General features: G+C 39.6%; 1 protein-coding gene across 1 annotated transcript in view; it reads right to left on the bottom strand.

The window, feature by feature from the left end:
- Positions 1–13230, bottom strand: part of FRK (fyn related Src family tyrosine kinase) — a 98587-nt gene that overhangs the window by 43838 nt on the left and 41519 nt on the right. The window lies entirely within an intron of this gene.

The following is a 13230-nucleotide window of genomic DNA, read 5'->3' as shown; positions in this document are numbered from 1 at the left end:
AAATGTTTGCTATTCTTCAGTGAAACTATTACAGGTATAAATGTACCTTTCGATACTTGAGATGATTTTTCTGGATGTCTGTAACCCTCACCAGGAGCCTTTTAAAAATTACAGAATAGGAATTTGGCTGATGCCTGCTACCACATTCCTTCTCACATCTGCATTCTGAGAGGTAATGTGTCCTCCTTCTGTCAAATTCAAAGCCTCCAGTGTAGGCCCACCACATTAGCCTGCTGTGTTCCATGCTCTATAATTACTCATCATCACCATCAAACTTTCACCACCTCACCTAACACCTTCTAGGTGTGAGGAGGCAAACATTCCAATCAATGGATTTATATACTCCACATTAAAGTATGAACAATTAAAAATGTAGTTCTCTGGGCATTAATTCCTCACCCCCCCCCCCCCCAGCTCCATCCATTACTACCCAATGCCACCATAATATGAGATGATTTTGCATGTTTCGGAGGAACTTATCAAATATAAAGGAAATTGTCCTTGGTGGAGAGATGATGTGAAAAAGATGCTTCCACCTGGGAAGTACCTTCCTAGTGCCCCCACTTCTTATCTTTACCCTCCTATCCTGAACATTCCAGAAATATAAGTCAGATACTGAACACACACATTTGTGAATGTGATTAACCCCGACAAAGAATTATGGATTTTATTTTATTTTTCAGATTTTATTTATTTATTTGACAGAGAGAGAGAGAGCACAAGCAGGGGAAGCAGCAGACAGAGGGAGACGGAGAAGCAGACTCCCTGCTGAGCAGGGAGCCCGATGCGGGGCTCGATGCCAGGACCCTGAGATCATGACCTGAGCTGAAATCAAGAGTTGGATGCTTAACCAACTAAGCCACCCAGGCATCCCAAGAATTATGGATTTTAACGCTGGAGCCAGCCTAAGATGTATATCAAGTCAGTAGACACTAATGTTGTAATAAGAGGAAGTTGAGAAAACCTGCTTTTCACTGATGGCCCCTCACTCTAGAGTCACAAAGTTAATCTTTATCATTTAAGATTTTAGGTACAACAAAGTCTTAGGTACAGATTTTATCTTTTCAGGTATCATCTTTAAAAATGTAGACACTCAAAGAGAGGAAACGTAGGCTTGAGGGAAGATATACAGGCCATACCAAAATGGCTCCAATTGGTCTGACAGGTCATGGATATTGGGGAGTATGAGTGCACTGAGGGTGATACAATCGGAAGGAAGAGGGGGAAAGGAAGTGAAAAGAGAGACACTAAAACATAATCATTACCTCCTAGCAAAGGCAAGGTGCTTGTTTACCATTTTGCCAATCATCAAGTTGGAAATTACACAATCTTAACTATATCAGTTAGGACAAGCCAGGTTATATTAGAGTAATGAACAGTGCTAAAAACCTCCATGGTTTAAGACAACGAAGACTTGTTTTTCCCTCAGCTGCATGTCCGGAAGTTCGCCTGGGGCTCTGCTCTAGGTCTATCGCTAGCTCCATCAGGGCATTTCCGTCTCCACGCTTCCACGATCGCTGAGGCAGGACTAAAACATGTGGCCAATCACAGGCTGGTTCCTGGAGTTTCTAGTTAAAGCTTCTATACAAGAATGAAACTATTGCAGATAAGTCCTATATTTGTGCCTAAATGCAAAGAGAGTAGGAAATGCAGTCGTACCGTTTCCCAGAAAGCAGAGAGCTGGAATCATATGTGGTAGACTGTACTAATGACCACCTCACCGATTCAATATCAGGGACCAAACTGATGTCCACAGACTACTGTTTATCGGACGGAAACTATGGAAGGCAGGGAAACATTCCAAGGGGCTATGTAATGAATTCACAGAAAAATAGAAATGCATGTTTTCTATGACTACAGAAATAAGTCAACAGAATAATGGAAAAAAAAAAAAAAAACAAACTCAAACAGACCCAAACACACAAATTAGAGATGAAAGTACAGATTATTCAAAAACCAATATTAGTACCATGAGTAATCCATACAGAAAAAATTGATACTACTTACAACATACAACATAGTTCTGTGTAGATTAATGACCTAATGCAAACTTCAAAAACTTTCTGAGGCTACTAGACTAGGGAGGGTTTCTTAGATAAGAGAAGAAAAAGACATAAAAACCTTAAGGGAAAAGATTGATAATATTTCTTATACCACAATTAAAAACTTCTACAACAGCAAGATTATTGTGAAATAAAATTAAAATACAAGCCACAGACCTGGAGAAAATATTTGCAAAGTATATAACCAAGAATAGGTTATACATAGAGATTACATAGAGACCTATAATCAATTAAAAAAAAAAAAAAAGACAGGGGTGCCTGGGTGGCTCAGTTGGTTAGGCGCCCTACTCTTGATTTCGGCCAGGTCATGCATAGTCTCAGGGGCCATGGGGTCAAGCCCTGCCTTGGGCTCTGCGCTCAGAGGGGTGTCTGCTTGGAATTCTGTCCCTCTCCCTCTGCTCCTCCCCTGAACTGGCACATGGGCGCGCACACCCACTCTCTCAAAATAAATAAATATATTTTTTTAAGATTTTATTTATTTACTTGACAGAGAGAGAGAGCACAGACAGGGGCAGAGGGAGAGGGAGAAGCAGACTCCCCAGTGAACAGGGGGCCCAATGTGGGACTCGATCCCAAGATCCCGGGATCACGCCCTGAGCCGGAGGCAGACGCTTAACTGACTGAGCCACCCAGGAGCCCCTAAAAAGAATTTTTTAAAAAGAGACAACACAGTAGAAAAATTGGCATAGTATATAATTGTACAGTTCATAGAAAAGGAAAATCCATTAACTAATAAAAATAAGAAAATAAGCACAGTCTCTATCTGTACCAGTATTATTATCTATACCAATAAATATTAAAACAATGAAATTTCACACTTCTCAGGCTAGACAAAATTTAAAACTTTCACAGTCGGGTATTGGGAAAAATGTGAAACAAAAACCTTCATACAATACTACAGGCAATATCATGTGGTACAACTACTTCAAAGAACAATTTGGCAATATCTAATAAGGCTGCATACCATTTATATACCATTCAATTTCACTTCTAGATTATATACCATAAGTGCTCAAGGAAATAAATCACAAGAACAATCACTGAAGAATTCTAGCACTGAAAAATTGGAAACAATCTAAATGTCCATTGTAGGGGAATAGGTAAACTTAGTTGTAGATAAAAGAATAATATACAGCAGTTAAAACAAATTGTTGAGGGACAAAAAGGAGCTGAAGAATGATACATACTACTATAATGTCCTTTATGTAAAGTTTAAGTGAACATATAAAAAACACCATATATTTTTATGGACAGTTGTATGCTTAATGAAAGCTAATAGTTAATAGCTAATAACATTTTTTTACTCCATTTCCAGAAATGGCAAAATTTCTTTGCACAAATATTTCAAGCACATTAGCAACATGGATCAAATATACTGATCAACCCCATGCATTTCCTTGATTCTGAGTGCATTGACTATGCATCAGCATTAAAATGTTTGCTCAAAATATAAATATTTAAACCTTTACAAGAATTACAATTTATCTAGCAGATTAAATTCTTGGAAGTGTGATTATATCTCATATATCTCATCATTCTTAAGAATAAATTCTATTATATGTTTTATATACATACATTACATTTGTATTTTGTATAATCAAATCTGTAAATGATGTATTTTCTCTGCCCAATATATGTATAAGCAAGCAGTTTTGTAAATCAAAGATATAGTAATTTTATAACATTTGTAGAGAGGAACTCTGTGGTAATTTTTTTTAATCCTTTTTTTTTTTAAAGATTTTATTTATTTATTTGACAGAGAGTGAGAGACAGCGAGAGAGGGAAAACAAGCAGGAGTAATGGGAGAGGGAGAAGCAGGCTTCCTGCTGAGCAGAGAGCCCAATGTGGGCCTCAATCCCAGGACCCTGGGATCATGACCTGAGCCGAAGGCAGACACTTAACGACTGAGCCACCCAGACGCCCCTTAAATCCTTTTTTTCTCACCAATTTTGGATTCTTGTATAATAGTTTTGTACACTCACTTTACAAGGCAAATCACACCAGTATTGACTCCACAGTAACAATGAAATGGATATAAATATTTGACTGGATGCATCAGCTCACTTAATACCTGGAATTTTACTTGGCTGACTACCACCAGGAAGCGACTATAAATAAAAAATTGTTTTCTGGGTGTAGTGGCATATTATAACGCCATCTTTCATACTCAACGATGACGCAACCACTCTATGTTAGAGCATGTGCTGAATCATTAGGGCACGTGCTGCTGTGGAGACTAATCGGAGAAACATAGTTCTTTCCACCCTCTGCACATGGGAAAATTGTGCAGTAACTTGTGGTCTGAGCCTGTGAGAACTGTCATTCTTCTCCGTTCTGCCTCCTAGAGCCCCCGTTGGCCCCATTCCAGAGGGTCACGCACATCCCAGCGTGCTCATCACAGCCACTTTTAATGCTCTCTTTCTGCTCTAATTCTTGTGGGCAGTAAACAGTGAGTGCTGAGAAGTGATCAGGATATCCCAGGACAGATCCCAGGAGAGTCTTATAGGTTAGTGACCCTTGAAGTGTGGTTCCTGGACCAGGAGAATTGACATCACGTGCAAACTTGTTAGAAAAGGAAATGTGCAGGTATCCCCCATACCTACTGAATCAGAGACTGTGGGGTGGTGCCCAAAAATCTGGGTTTCAATAAGTCTCCAGGTGCCTCTGATGCCCAGTAAAATTTGAGAACCACTGAATTATAGGAATAGCAAAAAAAAAATAAAATTTTTTATGAGACAGCTGAGAATATTGTTAGTTTGGTGTTTACATGTGAAAATTATCCAATAAAATGACACTACACACACATTTTATTGATCTTTAATGAAACTAATCTTTATTGCTACACCATACTTGCCATGAAAGAGATCTTGATTAAGAATAACCAAAAAGGAGAGGAGACCCATTATAACCTAGGAGAAGGAAATGCTGCAAATAGATGAAAATGGAGCAAAAAGCATAATGTCTGTTTTGGATGAAAGGAGTATGTGATTGAAGTCTAAGGTTTATTTTGCAAACATTTATCCAGTGTCTACTGTGTGTAAATTCTGTAGCACAGACCCAGAAAGATCTGCAAGACATACTCCTGAACGAAAAAGAGTGAACTGCAGAGGAATCAAAATATTAGTTTTATTTATATTTTAAAAACCAACAAACCAAAACTTATATGTGCTTACTTCTCTGGAGATTAGTGAGAGAGAACAAAACCGATGGCAAAAAAAAAAAAAAAATTCACTTTTTACTCTGCATTCTTCTCCATAATGTGGATATTTACAGTAGATATAGTTTTATATTACTTTGCAATCTACTTAAACAGAAAAAATCTAAGGAAGCCAATCAGAAATACGCTATAAAAATCTGCATGCTATAAGAGAGCTGAAGTAGAAACTTTGGCAGTTAGAATTGATAGATACAAGAAAAATCTCAAAAGAGTACAGGACAGGTGCTGATGGATGAGAAGGGAAACAAACAGAAGAGGAAAAATGACCCCAGGGTTTCAAATCTGGATGACTGAAGAACAATATACCTGACAACGCATTAAAGACAGGGTACCACAATGATGAAGAGCTACAGCACCTCACTGGGAAAATTAACCTCTCTATGCCCAGATTTCATCATTTGTTAGCGAAAATAATAATAATAATAATAATAACTGCCTGGTAGGTTTTTGTTTTGAGAGTAAAAAAAAATGACGTATATCAAGTGCTGGATGCCTGGTTGCATTCATGCTCAATAAATAGCACCTATTTTCAGAAAACTAATTTAAGGGAGAAATTCTATATTTGGTTTTAGACATGTTAGGTGTGAGGTCATGAAAAAACGTGAATAAATATGTGAACGTGATCTCACTTCTCTAGATGTTTTTGTATTGGAAAGTTCCTCCCCAGTGATTTTTTGGTCCTGCCTGCCCATTCTTGACTAGGACATGCTGCCACCAGGTGGCAGTAGGCCATTTTACTAATTCAAAAGGTTGTACTGTGATAACTGAAGTACTTTGTTTGACAAAAAAGACAAAATCAGTCTTAAAAAAAAACAACACAGAATTTATGTGTTATTACTGAATATCAACATTTAAATAATATAGATATCAATCAAAATTTAGGGAAATCAATATGTAAATAGACATGGTACCTCCAGGGGCACCTGGCTGATTCAATTGGTAGAGCATAGAATTCTTGATCTCAGCCTACCAAGTTCAAGCCCCACATCGGGTGTGGAGCCTACTTAATTAAAAAAATAAATAAGATTAAAAAAATAAAGATGTGGTACGTCCATTAATATTTCCTCATTTCTTCCTCATAGTCTTCACAGACACATGTCACAGTGGATAAAACCTCCCATCATCCTCACCAGCGTGGCTTGGGAGACATCAGAGACACAAACATTTGCAAAACACCTATAGTTTGCAGGGTACGCTCATCATCCACGTTTAGTCATTTATCATATCTAAATGTAAGGTGTGAACTCATAGTCCCTTGAGCTATGGCAGTTCCGTATGATTCCCCTGCATCTATCTGCGTCTCAGCAACATTGCCAGGACAGCCCCTGTGAAGTCCCCTTCCTGTCCAGGTAAGCACGTTCCTGTCCAGGTAAGCACGTCCCTCTCCTCTACTAAGTCTCCTGAGGCTCAGCAGCCCCTTTAGCTCACAGAAAGTGAACCCCTGCCTGACACTCTTTTCCCACTCACATAGCATGATAAGGACAAAGAAAAAGCAAATAATGCTCATATGTATTTTATTATTCATTCCCTCCTTTTCATTTCCCTCATCACAACCTTTGCTTTATCATCACCGCTTAGATCATGGCAATATTTTACTTTCTGTTCCCTTTAATATTAACAGCTTCTGCTTATTGATCACGTACAAGGAGCCAGGGACTGCTGTTACGGTGTTACACGCATTACTTTAGACTCCCCTGCCTTGCTTACGCCACCGCCCCTAGATTAATCATTTGATCATATGACCTGATACATCTCACCAAGGCATACACATAATAAGTTTTAAGGGTTTCCTTTGTTTATGGAATAAAATCCTTATTGACCTGGAATTTCAGGCCCTCTACCATCTGGACACGGGCCACTTCCTGAACAACGTCTTCCCCACCATCAACTCTTCGGCTCTAGCTAAACTCTTTCTCTTATGGCTATTTGCATTGGCATCACTTAAAGCCGCTTCCCCAGAATTCCCAGTCTTCAGTGACCACCCTTCGGTTTCGCATGTAGCATACAAAAGTTAGAGCTGCTTTTTTTTTATTATTATTATTATTCCATGTTCACTTGAGGCTACAGACCTCCCCGGTACAAAGCCTAACGGCTAACACCCCATATACCTTTTGGAACAGTTAAATACCTGTTGATGAAACAATACACTGTACTTCAATGTGGGCATTTATATGTCTTCCGGTTTATACTGTATGTTGTTGAACTAGATAAAACCTGTGTTTTCATGCAATCATTTATCTGCGCTTGCCAACATACTTTGAGTGGTAAATGCTTAAGGGAGAAGCCTTATCTGTCCTGGGCCAGTTGCAACACAGATTCAGATGTTTATTGGCCACAGACCACAGATTCCAATCTGACAACTCTCTTCTCCCAAAGAAAACATTTGCCTATGAATGTAAAGATCAAAAATGAAGCTGATTTTCCTGTCCTCCCACACACAAGCGTATCAGGGCTGCCCACATGTAAAAAAAAATGTGTGATAAAGTGACGTATCACCATCAATGTCTGACTTGCAGTCACAAAGAAACCAGGAAGCTCCTTGGTTGGTTCATTTGATAAAGCTTTTTTGTTGTTCACCTGTTCAATCATCATAAGAAGGGAATTTTGAAGGAACTTCTTTAGAAAGGAAGTAAGATGAACTAACTGGTACTTTCAGCCCTGGGGAAGGTGTACTGCTATATGTTTGTAAGGATATGACTATAACCTGAACCCACCTGCCAGTGTCTAATAATCAAAAGCAATTCCTCACGAAAAGTTGAAGGGCATAATAAAGTTCAGATAGGGATTCAATCTCAAGGCACTGCTTTGGTCTCAAAACCATCTCCTATTTGTATAAAAGGAAATGGAAACTAATATTGATTTCTCTTTTAAAATAAAAAACAAGGGTGCCTGCTGGCTCAGTCGGTGGAGCATGCAACTCTTGATTTCAGGGTCAGGAGTTCAAGCCCTACACTGGGCGTGGAGCTTACTTAAAATAAATTAATAAATAAACAAAGTGTGTGAATATATAGTGGCATTTCCAATCATCTAGCCTGTCTGCTTTGTTTTTGTACATTTGTGATAATGTTTGTCGTAGAAACGAGAGAAATATGGATTAGAGTTGAATGCATTAATCATTAAGGAATTTCCATCTTTGTCACATCCAAAGAAAGTAAATGCAACTGATTTTATAATGTCTAGGAAAATGCCTTACTTCACAAAATACCACAAATGTTCACTCCAATTCTTTATTTGAATAAGTTTTTGGGTACTAGTATGACTTTTTAATAGTTGTAGGGAGCTCTAATTTCAGAAGTGACAGCCCCACTTAGTTTCCTATCAAAAAAAAAAAAACCCACAATAGTTATTTCCTCTCATGAATCATTTCCTTTCTCACTTCCAAGAAGGAAAAATGAAAGGAACTTTTTAATTCACTTAATTTTAAAGAATCTTAATTCCCAGAGTCATGAATGATATTATCTCATCCCACTTTATTTAAAGCACTGAGTATTCTTCTTGAAAGATCTACAAAATATGGGGCACCTGGCTGGCTCAGTCGATACAGCATGCAACTCTTGATCTCAGAGTAGTGAGTTCAAGCCCCACACTGGGCACAGAGTTTATTTAAAAAAATAAAGATCTACAAAATAACTTTTTCTTTGGAAATGTTCACAGAAGGAACAAGACCACATGTTGAGTCTAGTGAGCTAGTAGTCCATGCATGTACCCTCTTCTACATGGGTTAATAACATTACACTCCATGTCATCATTTACTTTCGTTAAATCCTTTATCCCAAATCAGAAAGTATACAACTTGAAGGTATTTTTACCTTCTTATTACTGTACATGGTCATATTGATACAGTTTTCTGTGTGCTAAAATTATCAGTAACATTCATTTCATACTAACTATATGGAAAACAGATGAAGAAGCATAAGAGCAAAAGAAGGGTATATTTCTTTTCCTTTGAGAATTTTAGATTATCAAGGGAGTAAGAGATCATTTTAACTGAGTAATAAATAAAAAAGAAATGACAAAAACAAAAGGAGCATTTAATTGCTAAGGGAACTGCAATCCAAGAAATAAACAAACCAACAGTGTGTCAATAAGGGAAGGCATCTTATATGCAGCCATCAAAAAAAAACGAAATCTTGCCATTTGCAATGACATGGATGGAACTAGAGGGTATTATGCTAAGTGAAATAAGTCAATCAGAGAAAGACATGTATCATATGATCTCACTGATATGAAGAATTCTTAATCTCAGGAAACAAACTGAGGGTTGCTGGTGGGGGGTGGGAGGGATGGGGTGGCTGGGTGATAGACATTGGGGAGGGTATGTGCTATGGTGAGCGCTGTGAGTTGTGTAAGACTGTCGAATCACAGACCTGTACCTCTGAAACAAATAATACATTATATGTTTAAAAAAAAAAAAGAGAGAGAAGATAGTAGGAAGGGAGAGATGAAGGGGGGAAATCAGAGGAGGAGACGAACCATGAGAGACGATGGACTCTGAGAAGCAAACTGAGGGTTCTAGAGGGGAGGGGGTTGGGGGGGTGGGTCAGCCTGGTGATGGGTATTTAAGAGGGCACGTTCTGCATGGAGCACTGGGGGTTATACGCAAACAATGAATCATGGAACAGTACATCAAAAACTAATGATGTAATGTATGGTGATTAACATAACATAATAAAATTTTTTTAAAAAGGGAAGGCATCTTAGAGAAAAGACACTTGGAATAAGGATTTGGAGGAGATGAGAAACCCAAAGAAATGAAGGACAAGGGCATGTCACAGGTGAAGAACCAGCAGCATGTCTGTGAGCAGCCTGGTTTGGTGGGCAATGGGGGGTGGGGAGAGGGTCGATTAAATGAAGAAGAAACAAAACCAGTTCTTCGATGTTTATAGGTACTCCCATGTAGAAACTACTAACTCCACGGTTGAAGTAGATCTTCGGCAAATATTCAAAAGGTACATTAGGAGGATGATAAGATATTCCAATTAAGATTTAACAAAATAAAGAATTTTGAGTTCTGGGCACACCTGCAAAAATGACGGGAAATTTTGACTTGTTTTTTCTAAAAATCATTTAATGAACAAGTTTAATAGATGAAAATATGGAAGGCAAGAGCAAAGGAGAATTATTCTATGGGAGGGACACAGGAGAGGTGATCAGAATTTTAGAACTAGAAAGAAATTTTTATGAGGGTCCATGTGTAAACCTCTGAAACTTATTGTAAACGTGTTTTAAGGAGTACATGCATTCTCTGGGGAGAGAGTCCAGTGTTTCATTAAATTCTCAACGATGCCTGGGACAGAAACTACACATCTCCTTCAATAAGGCTAAGTGGTTTTTTTTCCAGATTCATGCAAGAGCAGGTAACAAAGCTATAACCACAGCCTACCACCATAAAATTCCTTCACTCATTCATTCTCCATTTAACAATTATTTATTGAGCGCTTACTATGTGTCAGGCTCAGTTCCAGTTGGTAGAAATAGCGCAGTGAATGGAACAAACAGAAAGTCCTGCCTTTATGGACTCCCATATAATGGGGAAAGATAGACAATAAATAAAATAAATGAATAATTGCACAGTGTGTTCGAAGGCGATAAGTGCAAAAGAGAAAAAAAAATGAAGCAACGTAAGAAGGAGAGAGGCTTCTCAGTAGGCTGAGATATGTGGCAGATGGAATTCCATCCAAACCCAAACAGGGTTTGCCTGTGTGTTCCTGAAGTCAAAGTAATCAAAATGAATTCAGCTGTGGAAAAAAATTGGATAGAGTCTTTGGAAGGAGTAGATGAGTGAGGACTGTAATCCACTCTAGGGTGGAGACAATATCCAGATTTCTCAACTGCAGCCTGGCCAATATCTATTAGCATTTTTTCTAGGTAAGACATAAATGATATCCATCAACTTCATTGACAATCACTGATATTTATGGAAATGCAAAACACCAGAAGCTACAGGTATCCTCCAAGGGTCTCCTTGGGACTATGGCTCTTTAGCCAAAGAAAAATGAGCAATCTGTTTAACAGGAAGAGTACCCTTTTATAAAAAATAACTATACATAGAATAGAAATAATATTTCTGATTATAAAGGAATAGCTGAGGTAGGATTTCTTTATAGATATCTCTTAAATCCATATAAAAATCAAAATGTTTAAGTGAAACTGTCTTTCACATTTGGCAAATATATAATGAAAAACAAAATCTCTATTCTCTTAACCTACACACGGCACAGAGACACAGGCATATATGCAGATGTGGCTGTGGATGTGGATGCAGCTGCGGATGTGGCTGCGGATGCGGATGTGGATGCGGTTGTGGATGCGGATGAGGATGCGGATGCGGATGCGGTTGTGGATGCGGATGTGGATGTGGATGCGGATGTGGATGTGGATGCGGATGTAGATGTGGATGCGGCTGTGGATGCGGATGCGGCTGCGGTTGTGGATGCGGCTGCGGCTGCGGCTGCGGTTGTGGATGCGGCTGCGGTTGTGGATGCGGCTGCGGTTGTGGATGCGGATGCGGATGCGGTTGTGGATGCGGGTGCGGTTGTGGATGCGGATGAGGTTGTGGATGTGGATGTGGATGTATGCGGGTGTGTGTGTATGTGTGTAGGTGTGTACCCACAGCTACCATCACAGATGTGCACTAGTATCACTGACTTTTTAGGGGTTTAAATGAAGCAGGTGTCCCAAGGCAGACAAGAGGTGAGACAGAGTCCACAAACGTCAGAATGGACACACATAGTCTCTTTCTTTTCCTTTCTTTTTAGTAATTTGATCCTGTGCACCCAGCTACCAACTCAACATCGCTATCATTAATAATTATCAATAATCACACCAGTATTAATAACTGAAGTATTTATAACCTATGTAAATGCCCCCCACTGGACTCCTGAAATGGTAGAAGCTGCACCTATCCACAAAGCAGCTTTTCTTGTCAAAAGGAAAGCCAGAAACAGTACCAGAAAATACACCTTTTGTTTTCAGTGCCAACAAGCTATTTGTCAGGAAACAAAAGGAAGGTTCTGCCAGCACACTGGTGGATTTTTCTGAAACCTGAAAATTAGTTCTCTGCTTGTTTTTGCTTAGAATTCTCTAATTCTAGGGCAGTTGCACAAGTATCTTACTGCCTCACTCCTGGGAACGGCTATGGGGAAAGGCTGCGTGAGAGAAGGAAAACTGTCCTTCCTCACCCACACCGCCACACTTCTTAACCTCCTCTAGGGCCTCAGTTCTCAAACTCCATTTTGCTAAGAAAGCCCAAGAAGAGTGTATACAGGTGCTCCCAGCTTGGAGGTGGGGCTCCAGATGCTGCAGGTTCCCAAGTGCCCCAGAGAATTCTGAGGCTGGGAACCTGGGGCTGAGTTTTGAAAAGCACAGCTAGTCTTTGAAGGGAAAGACTTTCTCTCATGTCTGCAATCACTCACCCCAAACCCTGGTTCTCTCTGGTCCACTCTGCCCCACACCAGACCCCACTCTCTTATTTTCTTTTTTTTTTAATTTTTTTTAATTTTATTTATTTGCGAGAGAGAGAATGAGAGACAGAGAGCATGAGAGGGAGGAGGGTCAGAGGGAGAAGCAGATTCCCTGCTGAGCAGGGAGCCTGATGTGGGACTCGATCCCGGGACTCCAGGATCATGACCTGAGCCGAAGGCAGTCGCTTAACCAACTGAGCCACCCAGGTGCCCTCCACTGGTCCACTCTGCCCCACACCAGACCCCACTCTCTTATTTTCATCCCAACCAAAAGATAATGAATTCAGCCCAAACTTTGTGTAAAATTTGTGGAGAGCCAAGTACAATCTAGAGTAACAAGTTCAAATACATCAGAATTCTCTGTTCCTGGAAATTTAATACCAAGTGTCCTGAAGAGGGAATTTCCCAAAACACTCTTTTCCCTCAGGTCCAGAGCCCCCTGCCAGGTTGCTAAGGCCCCTTCCCCTCTCCTCTGGACCAGGCTTTT

Source organism: Neomonachus schauinslandi, chromosome 8, assembly GCF_002201575.2.
Source record: "Neomonachus schauinslandi chromosome 8, ASM220157v2, whole genome shotgun sequence".
NCBI classification, from domain to species: domain Eukaryota; kingdom Metazoa; phylum Chordata; class Mammalia; order Carnivora; family Phocidae; genus Neomonachus; species Neomonachus schauinslandi.
This window is presented reverse-complemented; position numbering and strand designations above follow the sequence as displayed.